At 40.8% G+C, this 25159-nt stretch overlaps 1 protein-coding gene across 1 annotated transcript in view; it reads left to right on the forward strand.

The window, feature by feature from the left end:
• The first annotated feature begins 1955 nt into the window (after window positions 1-1955).
• The window catches only part of LOC141128036 (catenin alpha-2-like), a 603878-nt gene continuing 580674 nt past the window's right edge, over window positions 1956-25159 (forward strand). Inside the window, exon 1 of the mRNA XM_073615080.1 lies at window positions 1956-2901. The gene's annotated coding sequence lies outside the window, so the exon portion shown is untranslated. The remainder of the gene's footprint in view (window positions 2902-25159) is intronic.

The raw sequence follows: 25159 nt of genomic DNA on the forward strand, positions 1-25159 counted from the left end.
CATAATTGTTACATTCTCATCTTGTTTTTGCAAAAACTGTTGAAAAAAAAAGATAGAAAAGTAAAAAAAAATGCAAAAGAAGGAAAAAAAAAATCAGTGCATAACAACGCTGTATCTAGTTCACATCCAGTAATACATTTCTATTGCTACATGTAAGTGCAAATGAATGTAAATGAAGTTAATATGGTAACATTCATGATAGAAACATCTTAATGACATACAGTAATGGTTACAGTTTTATCTTGCTTTTGAAACTCCTGCTGATAAAAATATATATATATTTTTTTATATTTTTTAAAATAATTGCAATCTATAGCAAAAACATCATATTCATATAAAGTAATACACTTCCATTGTTACATGTGCAACAGTGTAACCGGTTTAAATAATATTTTACCAATCATCAGAGAAAAATACTAGTAATGTAAAATATTTTTTACATTCTCAGCTAATTTTTTGCAAAACCTGTTGATAAAAAAAATGAAATAAAAAAAAGCGAGAAAAAAAAAATTAGTCCATAACAACGCTGTATCTAGTTCACATCCAGTAATACATTTCTATTGTTTAATGTAAGTGCAACAGTGTAACCAGTTTAAACCAAGATAACGCAAAATGATTGTTACATCCTCATTTTGTTTTTGCAAGTCCTGTAGATAAAAAAAAAAATGCAATCTATAATAACAACATTGTATCAAGTTCACATAAAGTAATACATTTTATTTTTACATGTAAGTTCAACAGTGTACCCAGTTTAAATTAAGATAATATTTTAACACTCATCATAGAAACATCCTAATAACATAAAATAATTGTTACACTCTCGTCTTGTTTTTGTAAAACCTGTTGATGAAAAATAAATAAATAAAGATGCAAAAAAACAAAAACAAATAATCTATAACACTGTATCCAGTTCACCTAAAGTGATGCTTCTATTGTTACATATAAGTGCAACAGTGTACCCAGTTTAAATTAAGATAATATTTAAACACTCGTCACAGAAACAACCCAATAACATAAAATAATTGTTACACTCTCATCTTGTTTTTGTAAACCCTGTTGATAAAAATAAATTTTAAAAAATGCAAAAAAGAACAAAAACAAATAATCTATTATGCCCCGTACACACGGTCAGACATTGTTCGGACATTCTGACAACAAAATCCTAGGATTTTTTCCAACGGATGTTGGCTCAAACTTGTCTTGCATACACACGGTCACACAAAGTTGTCGGAAAATCCGATCATTCTGAACGCGGTGACGTAAAACACGTACGTCGGGACTATAAACGGGGCAGTGGCCAATAGCTTTCATCTCTTTATTTATTCTGAGCATGCGTGGCACTTTGTCCGTTGGATTTGTGTACACACGCTCGGAATTTCCGACAACGGATTTTGCTGTCGGAAAATTTTATATCCTGCTCTCAAACTTTGTGTGTTGGAAAATCCGATGGAAAATGTCCGATGGAGCCCACACACGGTCGGAATTTCCGACAACACGCTCCGATCGGACATTTTCCATCGGAAAATCCGACCGTGTGTACGGGGCATAACACTGTATCCAGTTCAAATAAAGTTATGTTTCTATTGTTACATATAAGTGCAACAGATTAAATTAAGATAATATTTTAACACTCTTCATAGAAACATCCTAATATGATAAAATAATTGTTATGCCCCGTACACACGGTCGGATTTTCGAATGGAAAATGTTTGATAGGACCTTGTTGTTGGAAATTCCGACACACAAAGTTTGAGAGCTTGCTATAAAATTTTCTGACAACAAAATCCGTTGTCGGAAATTCTGATCGTGTGTACACAAATCCGACACACAAAGTGCCACGCATGCTCAGAATAAATTAAGAGACGAAAGCTATTGGCTACTGCCCCGTTTATAGTCCCGACGTACATGTTTTACGTCACCGAGTTCAGAATGATCGGATTTTCCGACAACTTTGTGTGACCGTGTGTATGCAAGACAAGTTTGAGCCAACATCCGTCGGAAAAAATCCTAGGATTTTGTTGTCGGAATGTCCAATCAATGTCCGACCGTGTGTACAGGGCATAACACTCTCATCTTGTTTTTGTAAAACCTGTTGATAAAAAAATAAATAAATAAAAATGCAAAAAAAACAAAAACAAATAATCTATAACACTGTATCCAGTTCACATAAAGTAATGTTTCTATTGTTACATATAAGTGCAACACTGTAACCAGTATCAATAAAGATAATCATTTTACATTTATGATAGAAACATCTTAATAACATACAATAATTATTAAATTTTTTTTTTTTGCCGTTCCTTTTGATAAAAAAAATGAAATAAAAAGGAATTGCACTCTATAACAACATGATTGTATCGAGTTCATATAAAGTAATATATTTTCATTGTTACATTTAAGTGCAACAGTGTACCCAGGTAAAATCAAAATAAGATTTAAATTGTATTTAAACCCAATCGCTAAAAATCTCATCTAAGCTTCAACATAAGAGCCATTATAAAAAAAAAACAAACTGTCTCATCGACACAAAATAATTTTAACAGATTTTTCATTTGCAACATTGTATTCAGTTCAGTGCTAATGTCTACTTTTCAATAAAGCTGATTTAAAAAAAAATCCTATTGAGCCAAGGGGAGTGGTGGATGTGAGCTCAGCTGATGCTCTAGCTCCTAGAGACCAAAGCCTCACATACAACACATTGGAGCTAAGCAGCTGCTGAAGCTGTCACTGGCACACAGAGGAGAGCCCTGCTACCCAACACACAGCAAGACAATACAAGAGCAAAGCCTGCAATAGCACAAGGCTGCACATCCACACATCCTGCACATCACACTGGGATTTTTGCTATTTTCTACAACATCCATCTAAGGAGGAGACAAGTGCAAGCAACATCATCAGCCGGTAGGTAAGTGCCTTTCCTTCTACAATGTGCTCATCCTCTTCTGCACTGGGGATCAGGAAGCGATGCAAATGCCATCAATGTGCCAAGGGGCTCCACTGATAATTACTCTTTTTATTTTTTTATTTTTTTTTTGGGAAGAGAAGCAGAATTATTTTTGTGTGCTTAATTTCTTCCCCAGCATCCTAAGCCAGTCTCCATGAGCACAGTTATCAACAATGGTCCTCCTGCCTCCTGATGTGATTTCATTGCAGTCAGGCATGCTGGTGATGAGAAGGGGGTCCGCTGACTCCGTTGATGATCCAAGAAGGAAAAAAAAAAAAAAAAGCATCCCTTTTATCCTCTCTTGTTTCTTTGTGCAGGGAATACTATAGTCGACATCTGCAGGTCCCTTGCTCCTCTTCCTACCCCCCCCCCTCCTTTTCCTGGGTACCAGATTCATAAAGACCAGCTGGTCATCGCTTATTTTTTTTGCATGTTTAAATTAGGCCTCCATGTAGATTCAAACCACCCGCTTATTATTCCATTTGGGCGGAAGCCTTGGAGATGCTCTGGAGGCAGACAGTCAAGAAAAAAAGAAAAAAAGACAAAAGGCTTCTCAATGGTGGCAGGGGGACCCTTTGCCTTGTGCAACCTCCAACTTACTTTCTAGTAGCATCCTTCTTCTGTCCATCCCATGCCCAGTGCTCCTTGCATGCTGCTGAAATGGATGTGCTCTTGATGTTGAGTTACAGAGTTAAAAATGACAGGTGGGATTTTAAATCACCATCATCCTATTTTTCTTTTCTTGTGGGCAATTAGGTGTTAATTCCATTGCGTTGAGCGTTTTCACCTAATCTATATCTTTTTCAATTCAAAAGCCCCCCTTCCCGGCCAACTCATCATTCTTTATTGCCTCCTCAGCACTTCTATTACTTTTCTGTGTGCCTTAAAGTACCAGTACACCCAGTTGCCGGTAAAGCACAAGCTGCCTTAATGGACAGTACTTTCTGAAAGCACCTGCTTTTTGGACTTCTTTGGAAAAGGGTTAGAGCTCCTTAGGTTTTTTTGGTTAATAGGTGTTGCTTACAAATTCTTTAAGTCAGTAGAAGTCCAAAAGGCAAGTTTTTATTTTTTTTTGGTAATGTACCGGGGACACTAGACTTATTTGGTGGACTATGAGTTGACATATTTGGTGGATGTTGAGTTGACTTATTTGGTGGACGTTGAGTTGACTTATTTGGTGGATGCTGAGTTGACTTATTTGGTGGACAACAAGTTGACTTATTTGGTGGATGCTGAGTTGACTTATTTAGTGGACAAAGAGTTGACCTATTTGGTAGACGTTGCGTTGACCTATTTGGTGGATGTTGAGTTTCCAGTTAGGTAATCAACTAAAACTTTATGGAGAGTACCTACTTATAACCTTCACAATCAGATTCTTAAAAAACTCCTATTGGACTTTAGATACTTGAGGTTGTTTTTCCCCTTGTTGGATAGCTAAATCTTGCCCACTGTTGGGTTATCGGCCATCTTAGGCTGAGTAAGGCTGCCTACAGACAGACTTTAAAAGTTAATTTCTTACAGATGCAGCATTTCATATGGAGGATCGTTCAGTAGAAACAAATGACTTTATATTTACCCAACACGACATTGTAGAACAATATTGGCATAGGAAATCTTCTGATCTGAAAAATAGGTGTATTAAAAGCCTGATATACAATGGGCCAAAAAATTGTATGTCTGAATTTTTTTTTTTTTTTTTTTTTGGGGGCAATACCAATCTGTGGACAATTATTTAATTTGAAAATACTTTTAACGTAGCATGTTTCTGAAGCTTTATGTGTAGGACGCCTTGGGATTTACAGAGTTTGTAAAGCATACTTTAGTGGGATTACTAGATGGCTAGCGTTTATAGAAGTGTGGAAACTTGCACTTAAGGTCTCAATTATCTTCTATTCTCATAAACATGAGAAGTATATTGGTTTCTGGAAAGAGGCCAAAAAAATAAAAATCTATATCTTTATGGTCAAAAAAAGAAATTGTATATATATATATATATATATATATATATATATATATATATATATATATAACAAAAAAGTCCAATCTGCAGCAGCTTGTAGATTTATCAAGAGATGAAGAAGGATCCTGACAGATCTGAATCTGTTGTAATCTTATGAGATTAAAGGTGTTGCAGATTGGACATTTTTATTTTTCTATAAATTGGAGTTTAGGTGATCTCCGATATCTGTTTTGCACCTGAAAGATCTGTTTTTTTGTTGGGTGTGTGCTGCCCTGACCTATATATATATATATATATATATATATATATATATATATATATATATATATATATATATATATATATATATATATATATAAATTTATTTTAAAAATATTTAAAAAAAAAAAAAAATCTATCTATCTATCTATCTATCTATCTATCTATCTATCTATCTATCTATCTATCTATCTATCTATCTATCTATCTATCTATCTATCTATCTATCTATCTATCAATATAGATAGATAGATGTATAATATAAATATATAATTATACATCAAAATATATGCAGTATAATGTATATATGATTAACAGGTTAATGTTTTCCATTTTCTGTAAGCTAAGTTGAACTTTTATGGTTACTGACCCTTTAAAGACTGTCCAATCAAGGTTGCCTTATTAGGAGTAGCCAATCAACTTTACTCAATTAGAGGGAGCCAAGTGTATGTGCATTCATGTGGTGGTGAATGTGTATATTTGAACATGAGAGCAGTAATCCACCGCAGCCAATTAGATTGCATCCCTCTCGGTTGGGAGCTGACAAGATAGATCATTGTCCATTAATTGCCATTGGTTACTTTTTTGCTCATTGACCTTTAACCTTACAAACTGTCACTTGTGTCTTTCTATACTAAAAATAATTGTGAGACTGTAGGTATTCATGGATGGTGGTGGAGCTCAGGAGATGAGGAATTATGTACACTTGCTTTACCCATGGGAAACGTTTCAGGGTGATTGAAGGCTGTTTCTTGTTGATTAATAAAAATCATTACTAGGCTCCCCAGCGAGATATTAACCCATCATATCCAATTATGTCTATGCTGATGGAGAAGCTGCTGAAGTGAATCCGTTACAGGTTCTTTATACCAGGGAACACACAGTGGTCTGGTACTAGGGATCGGCACTGCTAAGCTTGTTCTGTAAGTCCTGATCAATCATGAATTGCAAAGTGCAATAGCTGATAGTGACCAATCAGAAATGGCCACTTAAAGGGGAACTATGGTACATGTTTAGAGTATTGGTTTTCTGGAGCTAAAATTGCAAAATGTACCTATAGAAGTAATTTGCTGTGTGATTTTCACTTTTTTTTTGCTTACTTGCTTGTTGTTCCATGATTTTATTACTATATTTCACATCTAGGCTTTTAATCCCTCCCTCTAGTGGTCATTTTTATGAGAAGCAATGGGCAGCCCTGTTTAAAGCAAACCTGTCATGTAGACATGCATGTGGGCATGCTAGCTGACATGCTGATTATCTGGCTTCAATATCCTCTGTCACTGACCCAGAACATGTTCCTAAAATGTTACTAAAACCAGGAGCCTGCATTCACTATATCTGGTCTCCCACAGTACACAGAACATGGAAATGCAATTATTTTAGTTATTATAAACAACTTTTTCTCATCAGCAGTATATAGCAGTCTTGTGACTTCTATCAGTGTCTTGTTAAAGCTTGTAGGAGAAGATTTCATTCTCCTCTGACTGTGCTATGAGGCTGCAGGACCCTCTGTCTGGACAGTGCTGATTGGCCCTGTACTGATCACATGCGCCGTCCCAAAAAAAACCCCAAAAAACTTTTTAGCAATACACATTAAACTGAGCATGTGCAGAGTGTCCCCAAGGCTCTGGCACTATCAGCATATGGAATGGAGATAGTAAAAGAAGGGGAGGATCAGAGAAGACAGGATAAAACAGCCTTTTTACACATTGCAGAGGAGTAACCCACAGTGAGTATAACAAGAATGCTTTACTGCATATACAGGCAGACTGTTGTGGGTTTAGTAACACTTTACGTTAGTGACTTAGGAAGTGGATTAGCATGGCAGCCAGGTAGCTAGCATTTGTATCAGTGTGTCATCAATGGCTAATAATGAATTCCCATCATGACATGTCTAATGACAGCTGAGATAAGCTCAGTTAGCCTATTAGAATGGTTGCTTTTGGACTTGAATTAAGATTAATGAGCATTGAAGCAGAGTCATAATGCAGCTCACTAAGGGTGAAGCTGAGACTGTGTATATAATGAACAAATATTACTACCGCAGAGTACATATAAGGGGACAAACTGGGCACACCAACCCCGATAAGGTTATTACATTAAAGCTGAACTCCAGCCTTACCTTCAGTCCAAAGCTATACAGTCTGTGCTGAAAATGCTTAGTCTAGTTTCGCTGCATACTGTGAGCTTCTTACAGCATGCTTTGGAAGCTGCAGCAAGTCAGATACAGTGCCTTGAAAAAGTATTCGTACTCCTTGAAATTTTCCACATTTTGTCATGTTACAACCAAAAACAGAAATGTATTTTATTTGGATTTTATGTGATAGACCAACACAAAGTGGCACATAATTGTGAAGTGGAAGGAAAATGATAAATGGTTTTCAAAATTTTTTACAAATAAATATGTGAAAAGTGTGGTGTGCATTTATATTCAACCCCCCTGAGTCAATACTTTGTAGAACCAGCTTTCTCTGAAATAACAGCTGCAAGTCTTTTTGGGGATGTCTCTACCAGCTTTGCCCATCTAGAGAGTGACATTTTTGCCCATTCTTCTTTGCAAAATAGCTCAAGCTCTGTCATTAGGTCTGTCAAACTCTGTCTGTCAAGCTCTGGATTTAGGTCTGGACTTTGACTGGGTCATTCTAACACATGAATATGCTTTGATCTAAACCATTCCATTGTAGCTCTGGCTGTATGTTTAGGGTTGTTGTCTTGCTAGAAGGTGAACCTCCGCCCCAGTCTCAAGTTTTTTGCAGAATCTAATGCTATGTACACACGACCTGACTTTCGACAGACTGAATCACGTCTGACTTTTTTTGACGGACTTTCGACTGACTTTTCGACAGACTTCCGTCAAATCGGACTTGTCTACACACAATCACACCAAAGTCCGATGGATTCAACCGTGATGACCTACTACCGGACTAGAATAAGGAAGTTGATAGCCAGTAGCCAATAGCTGACCTAGCTTCGGTTTTAGTCTGTTGGACTAGCATACAGACGAGCGGATTTTTCGACCGGACTCGAGTCTGTCGGAAAGATTTGAAAACATGTTCTAAATCTAAAGTCCGTCACATTTTCGACAGAAAAGGTCCGCTGCAGGTCCGATGAAGCCCACACACGGTTGAATTGTCCAACGGATTCGATCCATCGGACAAGTTTGGTCGAAAAGTCCCGCCGTGTGTACACGGCATAACAGGTTTTCTTCTAAGATTTGGTAGACGTTTCACAAGCGATAGCTTGCTTGTTGCTGGTTGTGAACAAGCAAGCTATCGCTTGTGAAACGTCTACCGTTGCATGTATCTGTCTGACCTTTTTTTGACAATAAAGATGACATCGAGATAATTTGGAGTTCCAGTGTGCGACCAATTCCTTGTCTTGTTCGTCTTCCACGGTGGTGAGCCGAGGTCTGCACCTGTGATCCATCCTGCACCTGAGTTTGCCTGGAGCAGTGTGCTTCTCTCTGTTCTTTGCTTTCTTCTAAGATTGCCCCGTATTTGGCTCCATCCATCTTCCTTTCAACTCTGACCAGCTTCCCTGTCCCTGCTGAAGAAAAGCATTCCCATAACATGATGATGCCACCACCATGTCTCACGGCGGGGATGGTGTGTTCAGGGTGATGTACAGTGTTAGTTTTCTGCCACACATAGCGTTTTGCTTTTAGACCAAAAAGTTCAATTTTGCTCTCACCTGACCACCTTCTTCCACATGTTTGCTGTGTCCCCCACATGGCTTCTCACAAACTGCAAACGGGACTTCTTATGGCTTTCTTTCAACGAAGCTTTCTTCTTGCCACTATTCCATGAAGGCGAAATTTGTGGAGTGCACGACTAATAGTTGTTCTGTATTGCATAGAAAAGCACAGAGAGGTCCATAACAAGGTACCACAAATTTTTTTTAAAAAAGGGCGCACCAACCTAGTGCATTATCTTAAAACCATAGTTTTATTATTATAAAAAGTGGTAAGAATTATTTACAAATTAGCAATTGCATTAAAGCTCATCACATCACAGTACAGCATTGTTCAGCCCACAGCACATCAAAACATGTGGCAGGAGGTGAAGATCCACTAGTCTAACATGTTTCGAGGACAAGCCTCTTCCTCAGACCCAGACTTTCCCAGTCTTATGAGGACAGCAAGATGAGACTTATCCATATTAAACCAAGATGGAGATATAGCCTACTTATCATGAGCGGGCACACTTCCAAGTGCAGGAGAATTTGTGTTTGTGACTAAAATAAGGTATGTCATGGAAACTGAAAGGTTTTTCTTTTAAAATGCCAACAGCTTGTTGATAAAGGAGGAGGGGTGGGCAGGGGAATGAAAATGCAAGCAAAATTTTGCTCTATTGCAATCAATTTAGCTATTGTGATGAGCAGTAGGTGCATAAAGGCACAGGCATCAAACCTACACACATACATTCATACATATACACACACACATATACATATTGTATGTTGACTGGAATGTATGTTTTTCATGGCAGTGTATGTATAGATATTACATGCATTTTAATAATATATAATATTTTGTATATGTAATTTTTAAATATATATATATATATATATATATATATATATATATATATATATATATATATATATATATATATATTTTTTTTTTTTTTTTTTTTAAAGGGGTTGTATACCCGCTGTTTTTTTTTTCTACACCTGCAAGGGAAAAGGCATAATGAACTAGTATGCACCGCATACTAGCTCATTATGAGATACTTACCTTAGAACGAGGCGCCGGCATCTCACCCTGTCCACGCCGAGGGAGCTGACATTTCCCCTCGGCGTGTCTTCAGGGTATCGTGGCTCCGGCGCTGTGAGTGGCCGGAGCCGCGATGTCGTCACTCCCGCGCACGCGCGTGGGAGACTTCTGTCTGGCAAGCTTCGGAGTTTGCCGGGCTGTCAGCCGAGAATCCCCTGTGCGCATGCGCTGCTGCAGTCAGTGGCTCATTGTGAGGGGAATGTCTCCTAAACCGTACAGGTTTAGGAGATATTTTTTTTACCTACAGGTAAGCCTTATTATAGGCTTTCCTGTAGGTAAAAGTAAAAAAAATAAGGTATACAACTGCTTTAATTCTTTATGGACCTTGCTTTGTGCACTGGTGCACAGTCATGTTGGAACAGGAAGGGGCCATCCCCAAACTGTTCCCACAAAGTTGGGAGAATGAAATTGTCCAAAATGTCTTGGTATGCTGACACCTTAAGAGTTCCCTTCACTGGAACTAAGGGGCCAAGCCCAACCCCTGAAAAACAACCCCACACCATAATCTCCCCTCCACCAAATGATTTGGACCAGTGCACAAAGCAAGGTCCATAAATACATGGATGAGTGAGTTTGGGGTGGAGGAACTTGACTGGCCTGCACAGAGTCCTGACCTCAACCTGATAGAGCTTTGGGATGAATTGGAGCAGGGACTGCAAGCCAGGCCTTTTCCTCCAACAGCAGTGCCTGATCTCACGAATGCGCTTCTGGAAGAATGGTCAAACATTCCCATAGACACACTCCTAAACCTTGTGGACAGCCTTCCCAGAAGAGTTGAAGCTGTTATAGCTGCAAAGGTTGGGCCAACTCAATATTGAACCCTACGGACTAAGATTGGGATGCCATGTCATGTGCGTGTAAAGGGAGGTGTCCCAATACGTTTGGCAATATAGTGTGTGTATATAATAATAATAATAATAATATATATAATTTTTTCCCCTAAATATATATTTATATATACAGTGGGGCGCAAAGTATTCAGACCCCCTTACATTTTTCACTCTTTGTTATATTGCAGCCGTTTGCTAAAATCATTTAAGTTCATTTTTTTTTCCTCATTAATGTACACACAGCACCCCATATTGACAGAAAAACACAGAATTGTTGACATTTTTTGCAGATTTATTAAAAAAGAAAAACTGAAATATCACATGGTCCTAAGTATTCAGACCCTTTGCTCAGTATTTAGTAGAAGCACCCTTTTGATCTAATACAGCCATGAGCCAGGTTGGATGGTAAACGTTGGTGGACAGCCATTTTTAGGTCTCTCCAGAGATGCTCAATTGGGTTTAAGTCAGGGCTCTGGCTGGGCCATTCAAGAACAGTCACAGAGTTGTTGTGAAGCCACTCCTTCATTATTTTAGCTGTGTGCTTAGGGTCATTGTCTTGTGTGAAGGTAAATCTTCTGCCCATTCTGAGGTCCTGAGCACTCTGGAGAAGGTTTTCGTCCAGGATATCCCTGTACTTGGCCGCATTCATCTTTCCCTCGATTGCAACCAGTCGTCCTGTCCCTGCAGCTGAATGCTTCACTGTTGGGACTGTATTGGACAGGTGATGAACAGTGCCTGGTTTTCTCCACACATACCGCTTAGAATTAAGGCCAAAAAGTTCTATCTTGGTCTCATGAGACCAAAGAATCTTATTTCTCACCATCTTGGAGTCCTTCAGGTGTTTTTTTTAGCAAACTCCATGTAGGCTTTCATGTGTCTTGCACTGAGGAGAGGCTTCTGTCGGGCCAATCTGCCATAAAGCCCTGACTGGTGGAGGGCTGCAGTGATGGTTGACTTTCTACAACTTTCTCCCATCTCCCGACTGCATCTCTGGAGCTCAGCCACAGTGATCTTTGGGTTCTTCTTTACCTCTATCACCAAGGCTCTTCTCCCCCGATAGCTCATTTTGGCCAGACGGCCAGCTCTAGGAAGGGTTTTGGTTATCCCAAACGTCTTCCATTTAAGGATTATGGAGGCCACTGTGCTCTTAGGAACCTTAAGTGCAGCAGAAGTTTTTTGTAACCTTGGCCAGATCTGTGCCTTGCCACAATTCTGTCTCTGAGCTCTTCAGGCAGTTCCTTTGACCTCATGATTCGCATTTGCTCTGACATGCACTGTGAGCTGTAAGGTCTTATATAGACAGGTGTGTGGCTTTCATAATCAAGTCCAATCAGTATAATCAAACACAGCTGGACTCAAATGAAGGTGTAGAACCATCTCAAGGATGATCAGAAGAAATGGACAGCACCTGAGTTAAATATATGAGTGTCACAGCAAAGAGTCTGAATACTTAGGACCAAGTGATATTTCAGTTTTTTTTTTTAATAAATCTGCAAATATGTCAACAATTCTGTGTTCTTCTGTCAGTATGGGGTGCTGTGTGTACATTAATGAGGAAAAAAAATGAACTTAAATGATTTTAGCAAATGGCTGCAATATAACAAAGAGTGTAAAATTTAAGGGGGTCTGAATACTTTCCGCCCCCACTGTATTATATATATTTATATATATATATATATATATATATATATATATATATATACACACACACACACACACATCCTGTGTGTCTGTGTGACTATATGTGCTCTATATGTGCTTTGCTATTAGGCAGAAGGGGTTAGTCACCCAAATACAGTCTGATTTTGCTGACACATTACACATTCTGCCATGCTTGTTATATCATGTGAATAAATGCATTATAAGATGATAGACGATAGAATGAACACAATGTTACCCGTGCTTTTCCAGGAATGTTGCAGAATATTCCTCCATGAGTCATTGGAACAGGCAATTGATTATTAGATGACACACTTTACTTTTGCCTCTACGGATCCTCTGCAGAGACAGGGTCAATCACTTAAGTTGTGGAATAAACTGATGATGTGAATTACTGCTGACATCTTGAATATGCATTGCTGTTTATGAGCCCCCCTTTTTTTTTTTTTTTGCGATGCTGGAACATTTATTGAAAAAACAATGTGTTTTATCTATAGCATATCTTGTACATCAGGTGTAGAAAACCCAGGCAGGACATGATGGGATCTGTGGTTCCTCTACAGGAGATGGCCATTGCTTGCAAAGTATATAATATGCAGTATACAGGGGGATGCAGGGAAGGTGAGGGATTCCAATCATAACTGCTATTTTCCTTTGTGTTTTATATCCTACTTCTATTCCTGCAGAGTGAACTTGTGTTTCCATTACAAATCGAGACTCATCAGACCAGGCAACGTTTTTCCAGTCTTCTATTTTCCAATTTTGCTGAGCCTGTGAGAATTGTAGCCTTAGCTTCCTGTTCTTAGCTGACAAGAGTGACACCCGGAGTGGGCTTCTACTGCTGTAGCCCATCTGCTTCAAGGTTCGATGAGTTGTGCATTCAGAGATGGTATTCTGCATACCTTGGTTGTAACGAGTGGTTATTTGAGTTACTGTTGCCTTTCTATCATCTGGAACCAGTCTGCCCATTCTTCTGACCTCTGACATGAACAAGGCATTTTCATCCAAACAACTGCCGCTCACTGGATATTTTCTCTTTTTCTGACCATTCTCTGTAAACCCTAGAGATGGCTGTGAGTGAAAATCCCAGTAGATCAGCAGTTTTTAAAATACTCCGACCGACCGGTCTGGCACCAACAACCATACCACGTTCAAAGTCACATAAAATCCCCTTTCATCCCCATTCTGATGCTCGGTTTGAACTTCATCAAGTCGTCTTCGCCAGTAGATGCTTAAATGCATTGTGTTGCTGCCATGTGATTGGCTGATTAGCAATTTATATTACCAAGGAATTAAACACATGTACCCAATAAAGTGGCTGTTGAGTGAATATTTTTAGCAGAGGCTCTATAGAATACAATGATGGCCTTTGCAATTTTTTATATCACATGGTATTTGTGCAGCGCTTTTTCAAACGCAAAAAAATTCAAACGAAAAAATACACTTTAATGACTTGTATTGCACACAAACACAATAAAATACCCAATTTGTTTGGTAAAATGTAAAAGATGATGTTATGCTGAGTCAATAGATACCAAACATGTCACGCTCTAAAATTGCATATGTCCGTGGAATGGCACCAAACTACGGTACTTAAAAATCTCCATAGGCAACGCTTTAAAAATGCTTGCAGGTTACTAGTTTAGAGTTACAGAGGAGGTCTGGTGCTAGAATTATTGAAGATACCTCACATGTGTGGCCAGGTAAACAGAGAGTGACAAAATCTCATCGCTTCCGGTTCCCAGGGTCACAGAGAGGGAGGAACAACATCAGTTCCTCTTTCTCTGTTCTGTGCAGCCGTCCCACCGGTCGGAGCGCTCCTGATTAGAGAACACGGGGGGAGAGGCGGCAGCGGGAGGGGGGAACCACATTCCGCCATCTGCAGAAGTGATTGAGTGGCCACTCAAATCACTTCTGCATTAAAGGCAACCGCCAGATGAAAATTTTAATACCAGGATGATGCCTGTAGCTGCAGACATCATCCCAGTATAACCACTGACAACCAACAACATCATATGACGACCTATGGTTGGCAAGTGGTTAAGAGCCTGTTCCAGGTTATTTTAAAAAATCACCATAATATGTGTAGAAAATTTGATTTTTCTACAATACTCACCCTTTACCCGGTGCTGTGCCTTGTAGACTTACTGCTAACAGCATCATTCCACCTTTATTTCTGGAAGCCCAGGGTGTCAAGGAGCTGTCCCCAAGCCTGGACTCATAGGAGAATGCCCACAACCACAGGAATAAGAAAAGGAAAGGAACCTTTGATGTCACAAGTCTAATTGGAAATATATTATATATGTTGGGAGATATGAAGCGGGTGCTTCCAAGGGGGTTCTAAGGTGCTAAAAGTTTTCTCCTACTGAGTTCATGCTCTGAGGTTAACCAGGCCAACTATATTGCAAACTGTTACAATGTATAACTGTTGAATTGTGTTCTTAGGTTGACCTGCTGAGCTGGTGGTCCCTGAGTAGGAAGGGTTAATGCTAATGGATAGGTTTTCCCGCTCTTTTCAGGAAGGTCTCTGCCCCTTGCAAGTCATACCATATAAACAGGGGCTCATTCTTTCCCTAGAGAAAGGTTAGGAGAGTAGGGTGGGGTCAAGGGGAGCAGGAAACTGGGAGTTGGAAGCTAAAATTAATAAAGAGTCAGTCCACCCAATACTGTTTGGTAGTTGCTGGAGATGGGTTTTATATATTATATGTGATGAACAATGGAATAGGATATTTTTTTTTTTTTTAAGCTCAGCTCCAGACAAAACCTTTTGTTTTGGTTATAGTGTGGAAGGTTAGAGCTTTTGTCACACTTTTATTGTTATCACTAGAGAAGGCCAGCGCACCATATTAAAATGCAACGTTTTTACCCAAGTTCCATGATAATTCGAAGGCCCCCATTATCACAGTGAAGATATAGAAAATCTCTTGCTCTGTATAATAAAGGGAACCTTATTGTCTACAAAACTTCATGGGACTTCATCAAAAATGTTGCACATAGTGTGCTGGCTTTTTCTAATGATGGATCTTTGATGGTGCCACCATTGGCCAAGCACCCACCACATCCCTTGAGTGGTTGGAGAGTCTGTATAATGGGGCCTTCGATTTCCCCCTTATTGCAAGGGTGAAAAAAATTCTCCAATGGGGGCAAAAAAAATCCCTTTTTTATACCTATTTGTAGAGCAGGAGAGTGGATCCCAAACACACCCATTGTAGTGCATTTCATTGTCTCTTACATACAGAAAACCTGGGAAAGCACCCCAACCAGCACCCCAACCCCCAATCACATTTACATTTTCCTGGGAAGTCTGAATCGGAGCTGTGATCCATCCGACAGGGAAAGCAGAAATAACTCGGCTTAGGATTCTCCAAGGAGCTCTGTGAAATCAGATTACAGGGAACTCAGATTACCGTAAACACAGTGAACTTTCTAACTTAATCACAGTTGCCGTGTTCCCTGGATTAACCATTCACCAGCCTCATTTGTTTCCTGGAATTGCTCTTTGATGCATTTACACTTCAAGAACGACTCTTATGTAATTTCGAAAAAATGACCCTTCTGGACCTTCATTGCATAAGCAAGTTTGACTTTGCTGTAAATTTCAGTTGATGTATAAATGTATGATAAATCAGACTAGTTGGCTGCCCAGTCTGTAAACTGTGATGACTTCAACAAGTGAGGACACCAGCAAAAGTGACAATAATTGACCAAGGTGTAAAAACTTCTAAAAGCTAAAAGAACACGAACCGGGTAGGGCTGAGGGGGCGGAGTGATATTGAACATTAAAACTATTAAACACATTGAACCTCATAAATAATACAATATGACACAAATTCTTTTCATTGGACTAATATAGCCACAGCTTTTATTACATAACAAGATAATAATGATAACATGATTTAGACACCAGTTCTTCAGGTCCTTGGCAGTGCCACCCAATACCATGTTCAGTTGTAAACTCATACCAGCCACCAGCCATCTACAACCTGCTTGGTGGGTACATACCAGTGATTTTTACACTATTAGTCACCTGGAATAAACCTTAGTAAGTACTTCCTTCATGAACACCACATAATCATAGATATTTATGATTAAGGTTAAACCATGTCCAAACATTACCAACTATCTTACTTTTTTGGTACCATCAAGGACTCACCAATGCTGTTACAAAAATATAATATGCCCCACAAGTCTGCCATTCTCTTTGCATGCCTCAGATCCCCAAACCTATGCACTTTCAATAGTAGCCATATCCATACATTAGCCAAGAGGGTTGGCCAACTTGCTCCCCATACTGTCTGCTGCTCCTTGAGGTTTCTCTAAGCTATGACCACTTCCTCCCTGCTCCCTACATCATATCCTTGAAACCATTCCCCACCCATGCTAAACCCCTCCCCTGCCTTCCAGCCCACCCTTCCTTTCTCCTATTTGCTCAGGGCAGCCCTTACTGCCCTTTTAAAGAGAAATCTGTTCAATCTCAGTGCTTTACAAAATTAGCAGTAGAACATAATACCAGAGCTGGAGAAATTATAGCCAAAAAGGTTATGGCGACGTAGACTTAAAGTGATGCTAAAGCCTTATTTTTTTTTGTTTAAAAATAACAAACATATCATACTTACCTGCTCTGTGCAAAACCCCAGTCCTCCTCTTCTAGGGTCCCCTCGCTGGTGCTCCTGGCCCCTCTCTCACAGCAAGCCCACTCTCTGCTCACCTGCTCACTGACTTTGATTGACAACAGCAGGCGCCAATGGCTCAGCCAATCAGAAGGGAGAGTCCCCAGACTTTGTGGCTCTCATGCAACATTGCTGGACCGAAAGGAAGCTCAGGTAAGTATAAGGGGGGCTGAGGGAGCTGAGGGGGGCTTCTGCACACAGTGCATTAAGATAAAAAGACCTTCTGCCTTTATGACCACTTTAAAGGGTAACTCCACTTGTGTGTAATATATGCCATAATGTGATTTTCTGCTTGTGTGATTGGCTCACTGATTTTCCCAGATGTCTGCTCTAAGAGACAAGGCAGATTTTAGTGCAGAGGCCACCAAATACACAGGGCAACAGTCCAGAAATGCTGACTTGAACCAGGAGGACACAGTTCACTAGGTGAACAAAGGGAAAGGCCAAAACTGAGACCCTGTGCCAGTTCTCCATTGCTGGCACCCCAAAAGTAGAACAGCATACAGTTACTAGGATCCTAAGCTCAGGTCAGTACTCACAATGTCCTAAGGTATCACTAGCTATACACCTTTCAGCCTTCACCAGGCACTCTTCAGTGAGTTCTCCAGACCAGATCCCTAGTTAGATCCCGAGTTAGCTAAGAAGGTAATTAGGAGTAGCGCCCTAGCTTTTCCATAGCTATAGCTTTAAATCAGTCAGGGACAGAGCTGATGTCATGCACAGCAGATTAGGAGGAGGAGTGGAAGTGTAGTCAAGAACAAGCCGTCATCATACAGAGGTAGTCAATAAGGACAGAGTATATGAGAGCAAGCTGAGGTCAGAGCAGGGATCAGACAGCAGACAGGTCCAGAAGCAAGCCAGGCCGGTACCAGGAAATCCAAGAACATAGAATACATGGGAATAAGGAGTATAGGGAGCTGAAGATCGACCAGCAATTCATGAGCATAACTTCCATCCTTATAAAGGCAGTTAGAAGCCAGTTCCCATCAAGGGCATGCGTCCGTGTGCATGGGCTTGTTCCAACGCTGTTCTGATGTGCCTGCATGCATTCTTTTGCAAACAAGAGCAGCCATGTCTAGTATTGGCAATTATGCCAGGTCTTTATTTAATCACATGGAGTCCTTCTTCTGATTAGCATCCTGACACCAGCCCTCTATGTTCTGGAAGCCTCCAGAATGCAGGGAGAAGCAATAAAACTTGCAGCCTGTGAGATCTAGAGCAGCCCAGAGAAATAAGTAGCTGCTTCAATGAGAAAAAAATAACTGAATTGACCTATCATAGTAGCAACCTACCTAGGAGAGGGTTACATCTGTAAACTTACTTTTGTGTAGATCCCCATACATTTACTTCCTTGAATTGTGAGGATACTAATATTTCAGCCTTAAATGAAATCAGGGCAGTGCCTGTCTATTCTACCCTTTACAGCATATTGTTTCCGGCAAAACTACAAGACAGGTGCTCTTTGATCATGAAGATGTTTTCTGATTATTTTTTGTCACAGGCATTCGGAATGTATGCTGCGTTTTGCAGTGATTTTATCCTCATGTCACTGTCATAGAGATGCCAGGAGTTTATTGTACAGTATAGAAATTAGATTTTTTTCCTGTCCGCTGCTGAGTCAGATTGTATATTTATTCCTTTATGCCTTTGTACAATGTACAGCTGACTTTGAAAGAGATGCTGAAGAATTACGTTTTCAGAGTTTCCTTGTATCATACTTGCTGGATTCCACTTTGTGAGCCCGCTGGCTTTAAATAAGTAGAAAGAAAACCCCTTTGATCTGCAAAAGATTCTGTAACTTTCTTGTTTATGTTCCTATGTCCATTGTGGTGTGGCAAACCGCCATAATGTCAAAAACAAAAAAGATGAAACTAGAGCCTACAACATTTTTTGCAATTACCTCCGTGATCCATAATCAGATATCTTTAACTACATGCCATCTATTCGCAGGGGCGGCTGGTGGTATATTTTAGTTTTTTTTGGGGGGGGGGCGCGGCAACCCGTCTGCCGACACTCCACCCTGGCGGTCAGTTGATGGATCAGTCCTCGCCTTTACACCATCTAGGTCGCGGGCTTCCTCATGGCGGCGGGCGGAGGCTTCACCCTACATCTCCTCCTTTCTTGGCTTTATGGCGGCGCGGCTTCATGGTGGCCTGGCTTTCCCTGCGTCTCCTCCCTCCTCCTCCTCAGTTAAAGTAGCTCAGTGCTAAATAGCAAAAAATGGCCTGGTCATAAAGGGGGTAAAACCTTCCGGAAGCTGAGGTGGTTATCAGACACGCTCAATTTTAAGGCTTGTCATGTTTGATGTTTGGTATCTATTTACTCGATGCAACCACATCTGTTGTTTTTACCAAAAATTGGGTATTACATTGTGTTTGTGCACAATAACATTCATTATAGTAATATTTTTGTTACTGAAAATAGGTACTTGATATATATCAGTATATGCACATATATCAATATCATAAAAAAACTGCAACAATTTCTTTTTCTGATTGTTTTCAGTAAATATATAACTTACAAACATTTAATTTGCTTTCAGTACATTTATCATTCTTTTGGGGGTTTAAGTCATTTTCTAGCAAAAAAATGCAGATTTTAACATATGTGTTAAACACAACAGGGACTTCACTTACCTTACTGTATATCATCCCCGCTAAGGCCCTGATTATCCCAAAAGGACTCGGAAAGACATCCTCCACTCTCTCCAATCTAATCTTAACCCTTTCTCTACTGCAACACTCCCAAAATTTGTATGCACCAACTCCACACCTACCTTTCCACCCAAAGGGTGACCCTACCTCTCACTTTCAGGTGCTACAAGATCAGGGGTCTCCAAACTTTCTAAACAAAGGCCCAGTTTACTGTTCTTCAGACGTAAGGGGGGGTGGGTCAGACTGTGGCTATTGGCAGTAGAAAAGGTCCTGACATCAGTGGGAAAGAAATAATGCCCCATCGATTGTTTCAGAGGGAGTAATTGTGTATCATTATTTCAGTGGGGGGAATTGTGCCCCATTGTTGGTGTCAATGGGAAGAATTGTGTCCCATCATTGGTGTCATCGGGCCCAATTGTTTGTGTCATTGAGCGAAATTGTGCCTCTTCATTGGTTTCATTGGGCCACATTGTTTGTTTCCTTGGAATAATGCCCCATCATTGGGTGTAATTGGACCCCATTGTTGATGTCATTGGGAGAAATTGTGCCCCATCATTGGTATTAGTGGGAGAAATTGTGCCCTTTCATTGGTGTCAGTGGGGGGGGGGGATTATGGCCCCAAGGCCAGATAAAAACTAGCAAAGCGCCACATCTGGCCCCCGGGCCTCAGTTTGGAGACCACTGTACAGGATGAAGGCTGTAGAGAATGGGAGTGGTTTTATTCATTGGGAGATTTTTGTTTTGGGGTTGTAAATGTAGAGAAGGGCATGGCGTAGAGGTGAGGTGGGGTTGTAAGGGGAGAATGTAGGATTTGGGAATGGAGGTGTTGGTAAGTCAGTGAGGCTGGGGAGGGTGTGGTAGAACATTCGTTTAATAAGGGGTAGTAGAGTTTAGGATTCTAGATGCAGTAGGTTATTGGCTGCAGGGTGAACCTATTGGATTGGGTGTCTCAGTTGTGATAGACTGTTAGTTTCAGGAGACAGAGTTTTGAGGGTGAGGATGGTGGAAGTTTTGGGTACTATAGAGTAGTGTTTGCAGAACAAGGATGGTCTGAGTTGGGGGACAACTGTTTTTTACACCAAAACAAGCTTGACCTCCCAGCTGTTATTAAAAGCCACCCCCACAGTGATGTTGCTCAGGATGGCACTGTTGATATTTTGCAATGGACCTTTTTTTTTAAAGATATACATTTATTTCCATGACACTAGTGTCACGGAGCATGATACATATTCTACAGAGATAGCACAAAAAAGCTGTTTGGCTGAAGACTCCCTAACTGAACCTTTGAAGAGAGCTGTAGAGAGCAGTGAAGAAAGGGGGGGGTATTCCTCCCACTCATTCCGATGTGTGCAAATTGAGCTTGAGCTATTGAGCTCTGTAAATAACAGATATTTTTTAGTACAATACAACTTAGTTAGGTTGTAGTTACTAAGTTAGGAATAACTTACTAATAACTTGTGAAAAGGAATCTAGTGCTCCATCTTCTGGCTGGAAATAGTAACTATGAATTATTCCAAACAATTTCCTTTATAAGTTTATGAGGTTGAAAGTTGTGTTTATCTAAATGTAGTATTTAGCCCTAAACATAATGAATAGAATAAAATATAAATACAAAAAATGATTTGTTCCCCTTTAAGCAAAATCTGTCACTTCAAAGTAGAACTATAGGCAAAAACCTTTTTTTATTTTTTATTTTAGATAGTCATTTTGGAGAGTTTTTTTTTTTTTTGCCATCTGTGTCCCATCGGGGAGATTTACCTTCACCTCCTGTTCTATAGCCAAAACAGGAAGTGACAGAAAATCCCTGTAAATTAAGGAAATTCCTTAGGGACTCCCAGGTCATCAGAACTAGTGTTTCCATTGGAAGATTTCCCCTCTATTACTTATCTGGGGACAACCCAAAATTTGGAATTTTCTTTTACTTATACGTTCAATTATAATGGACAAACAGAGAGGGTGAATCTCCCTAACGAGGACACAAACAGCAATAAAAACATGACAGGGGTACTATTCCATCTCTATTCTGTCCAAAATTTTTAAAAAAAGGTTTATTTTTAGCTATACTTTAACCCCTTCACGCAACCACCTCCCGACCCTTTAAGAGTTCTAAAAGCCAGGAGGAGGGCATTTGGGTTATGTGACTGCTGAGATTGGCTGTCACATGATCGGAAAGCTTCCGGTCGTAAGTATGCATCTGGAACGTATTGATCCCCGCCCAGGGTGGTCACCTTTCCAGGATTTGCCCGGACAGTCAGGGTTTTAAAACATGTGTCTGGGTTTCAGTCTGCCTGAAACCCGAACACATTTTTCAGACAAGGCTGTGGCTCCCCAAGTAACTGAGATAGTCACAAACAAATCTGTTGTCCAGGAACTGCGAGTGGCTGTCAGGGACAGGTCCGGTATCACAGAGGGGGGCGAGGGGATGTTGTCAGTCAGAGCAATTTAGCCACACCCATTGTTTGCCACAGTGCGCACGCTCCTTGGGCAACCAAAGGTGTCCTGGGTCTTTTATAATCCTATAGTGTATACTATGGAAAAAAAATTGGCTCTGTGCCACTAAAGTGTTCGGGTTTGGTTTGAAGAAAAGGTAGGGCTCCTGGAAGCTGGAAGAGTCTGTTGCTGCTCCTTCGCCCCTCCACCTGCTGCAACTTGCCTAGGGAAGAGCCATGGCATTGCTTCTCCTCCCAGCCAAACAGGAAGCCGGTCCTGAGACCCGATTGGCCAGGAGTTCTAAGACTCACTGGCCAATCAGGTCCTTGGACCCGATTCCTGATTGTCGGGGAGGAGAAGCAGGAAGACAATAGCGAATATTAATTCACTAATGTAACACAACTGGGTGGGCTCAGGGTGCAGTGCTCTGCGCCCCAAGCCCACCCTTTTTGAAGCCAATTAGAGCCTCAGGCTCTAATCATGTGCTTCAAAAAAAAACTCATATTGAAATCCATGCGTCCAGCACCCTGTATGGAGATTAGGGGCCGGGCGCATTGCATTGGGGGGGCTCCCCCTAATGGAGCGGCCGCTACTGCTCTGTGTAAGCTTTATTCTGGTTAGTGTTGTTAAAGTTTACACTTATTAATGACCCATTCTCCATACATCAGTATCTGAGTCTGGCAATTAACTGCTCAGGTCTGATCCCTACATCCTTAGAAAAAGAATGGAAGACCACATGTCCCCTCTTACTCCTGGCACCTGGAATTTCTAAAAGCTCTGCCAGACAAACAGATCAGCGGAGAAATTCAGTGATGGTAAATATCAGTGGGTGAAGAGGTTCTCTATCAAGAGAACCTGTCATTTTTGCCTTGACTGGGCAAAGTGAAAACATTTCTCTTAAAGTGGATGTAAACCAGAATTTTTTTTTTTTTTTTTTTTTGATGTCATATTGTAGAGTATAAGATTTCCTATCATTTGAGCCCAGTCTTGCCACAAAGAATTAATCCATCTCTAAGCAATCCTCTTTTATTGTTCAGTGAGATAAAACTTGACAAACAGAGAAAAACTTTGTCAAATCCTCCCCCTTGCTGTGAGTGACAGGTGATTTACATATCTCGTGCACTAGCCTAAGACATGCATTATTTTTTAATTCCCTCCCCCACTCCTTTCTTCAGCAGCTCTGCAAGGATTGGCTGTTCCACACCTCACCATGATTTGGCATGCTGAAGTCATGTGGTTACTTTCCTGTCTTTTCACTGGATGTTAGAGATCATAGCAGTTCAGTGCAAGAAATACACAGGTGAAAATGCATATTTACAAGGGGAGTGTAGAGGTGGGCGGGGAGTCTACTGACATCACAGCTCCACCCACCGAGCTCCAGACAACAGACCCACCCACAGAATCTGCAGTTTTTCGGGTCTCATAACAGACAGAGGGGAGACATTTGACAGGTAAAGATACATGCAGGAGGCATGTATATCCTTATAGATAACCCCTATGGCAGTAGTTTAGAAAGGATGACATTGGATTTACATCCACTTTAAGTTTATCTTGCAATGTACCAGAAAAAAAAAGAAATAAAAGTGAAAATCAATTTGGTATTCCATGTAAGCAGAATGTGCCATCTATTTATCATTTCTACTGACCTGACTTCAGCCCATATTCTTGCTGAACCAGAAATCACACACCAAAAACACTAATTTATATAAAATCGTTTTGAAACATGAAGTGCTCTGCAAACTTGAAACGGTCATTTTTGCTGGCATCATTTTTCATAAATTGTCATCAAGGGGGCACTTGTGCTGGAATTGATAGGACATAGAATAATGCATATACATGACTGCAATGTTATGAGTCCCTCAGGTTTTCAACAAGCCTTTAATGAGCCATGCAGGGATAGAGAGTCTTTGTGTCTACCAGGCACAACAGAATCAAGTGGACCAGCAGCTACATGGCCCATACCTTCTTGTGTATGCTAACAGACCAGTAGATGTAACCCTTATCGCTAATGCACTGTGTATAATAACAACAACTGCCATTTTTAAGTATATTGGAAATATATATATACATACCTGTAGTGTTATAAGTCCCTCAGGTCCTCAAAATTAATTAACCACTTGCTTACTGGGCACTTAAACCCTCCTCCTGCCAAGACCAATTTTTAGCTTTCAGAGCTGTCACACTTTGAATGACAATTGCGCTGTCATTGACACTGATAAGCACTGATGGGCACTGATGAGATGGCACTGATGGGCCCTGATGGGTGGCACTGATGAGTGTCACTCATAGGCGGCACTGATGGGCTCTGGTAGGTTGGACTGATGGGCACTGGTAGGTGGCACTGATGGGCACTGGTAGATGGCACTGATGGGCACTGGTAGGTGGTATTGATAGGCAGCACTGGTGATGAAGCACTGATTGGTGACATTTATAGGTGGCATTGTGGGCACTGATAGGTGACACTGTAGGTACTGGTAGGTGACACTGTGAGCACTGATGGGTGGAACTGTGGGCAGTGGTAGTTGGCGCTGGTGGGCACTGGTAGGCGGCACTGTTGTGCACTGGTAGGTGGCACAGGTGGGCACAAAAGCCCCTGCAGAGGCTCTCCACGATCAGGACTGATGTCCCTCTCACAGCCGCCGGTGATCGGCTTTTTTTTTTCTCCTTGCACTACCAGCATGAGGAGAAAAAATAGCCGATTACAGGCTCTGTTTACATCACATGAGCAGCTGTCATTGGCTGACAGCTGATCACGTGGTAAGGAGTCGGGATCGACCCCTTACTCCGATCTGTGATCAGCCGAGTCTCATAGACTTGCTGATCACAGAGCGCGCCGCACGTGCCCTGCAGGGGGCGCGCAGGCCGCTCGGGCACGGGAGGACATCTATGGATGCCCTCACAGCAAAGTAGGTCCGCGCTGCAGCTGTCTTTCGGCTATAGCGCAGACGGGAAGAGGTTAATGAGCCATGCAGGGATATAA

This window comes from Aquarana catesbeiana, linkage group LG01, assembly GCF_042186555.1.
Source record: "Aquarana catesbeiana isolate 2022-GZ linkage group LG01, ASM4218655v1, whole genome shotgun sequence".
In the NCBI taxonomy this organism is placed as follows: Eukaryota; Metazoa; Chordata; class Amphibia; order Anura; family Ranidae; genus Aquarana; species Aquarana catesbeiana.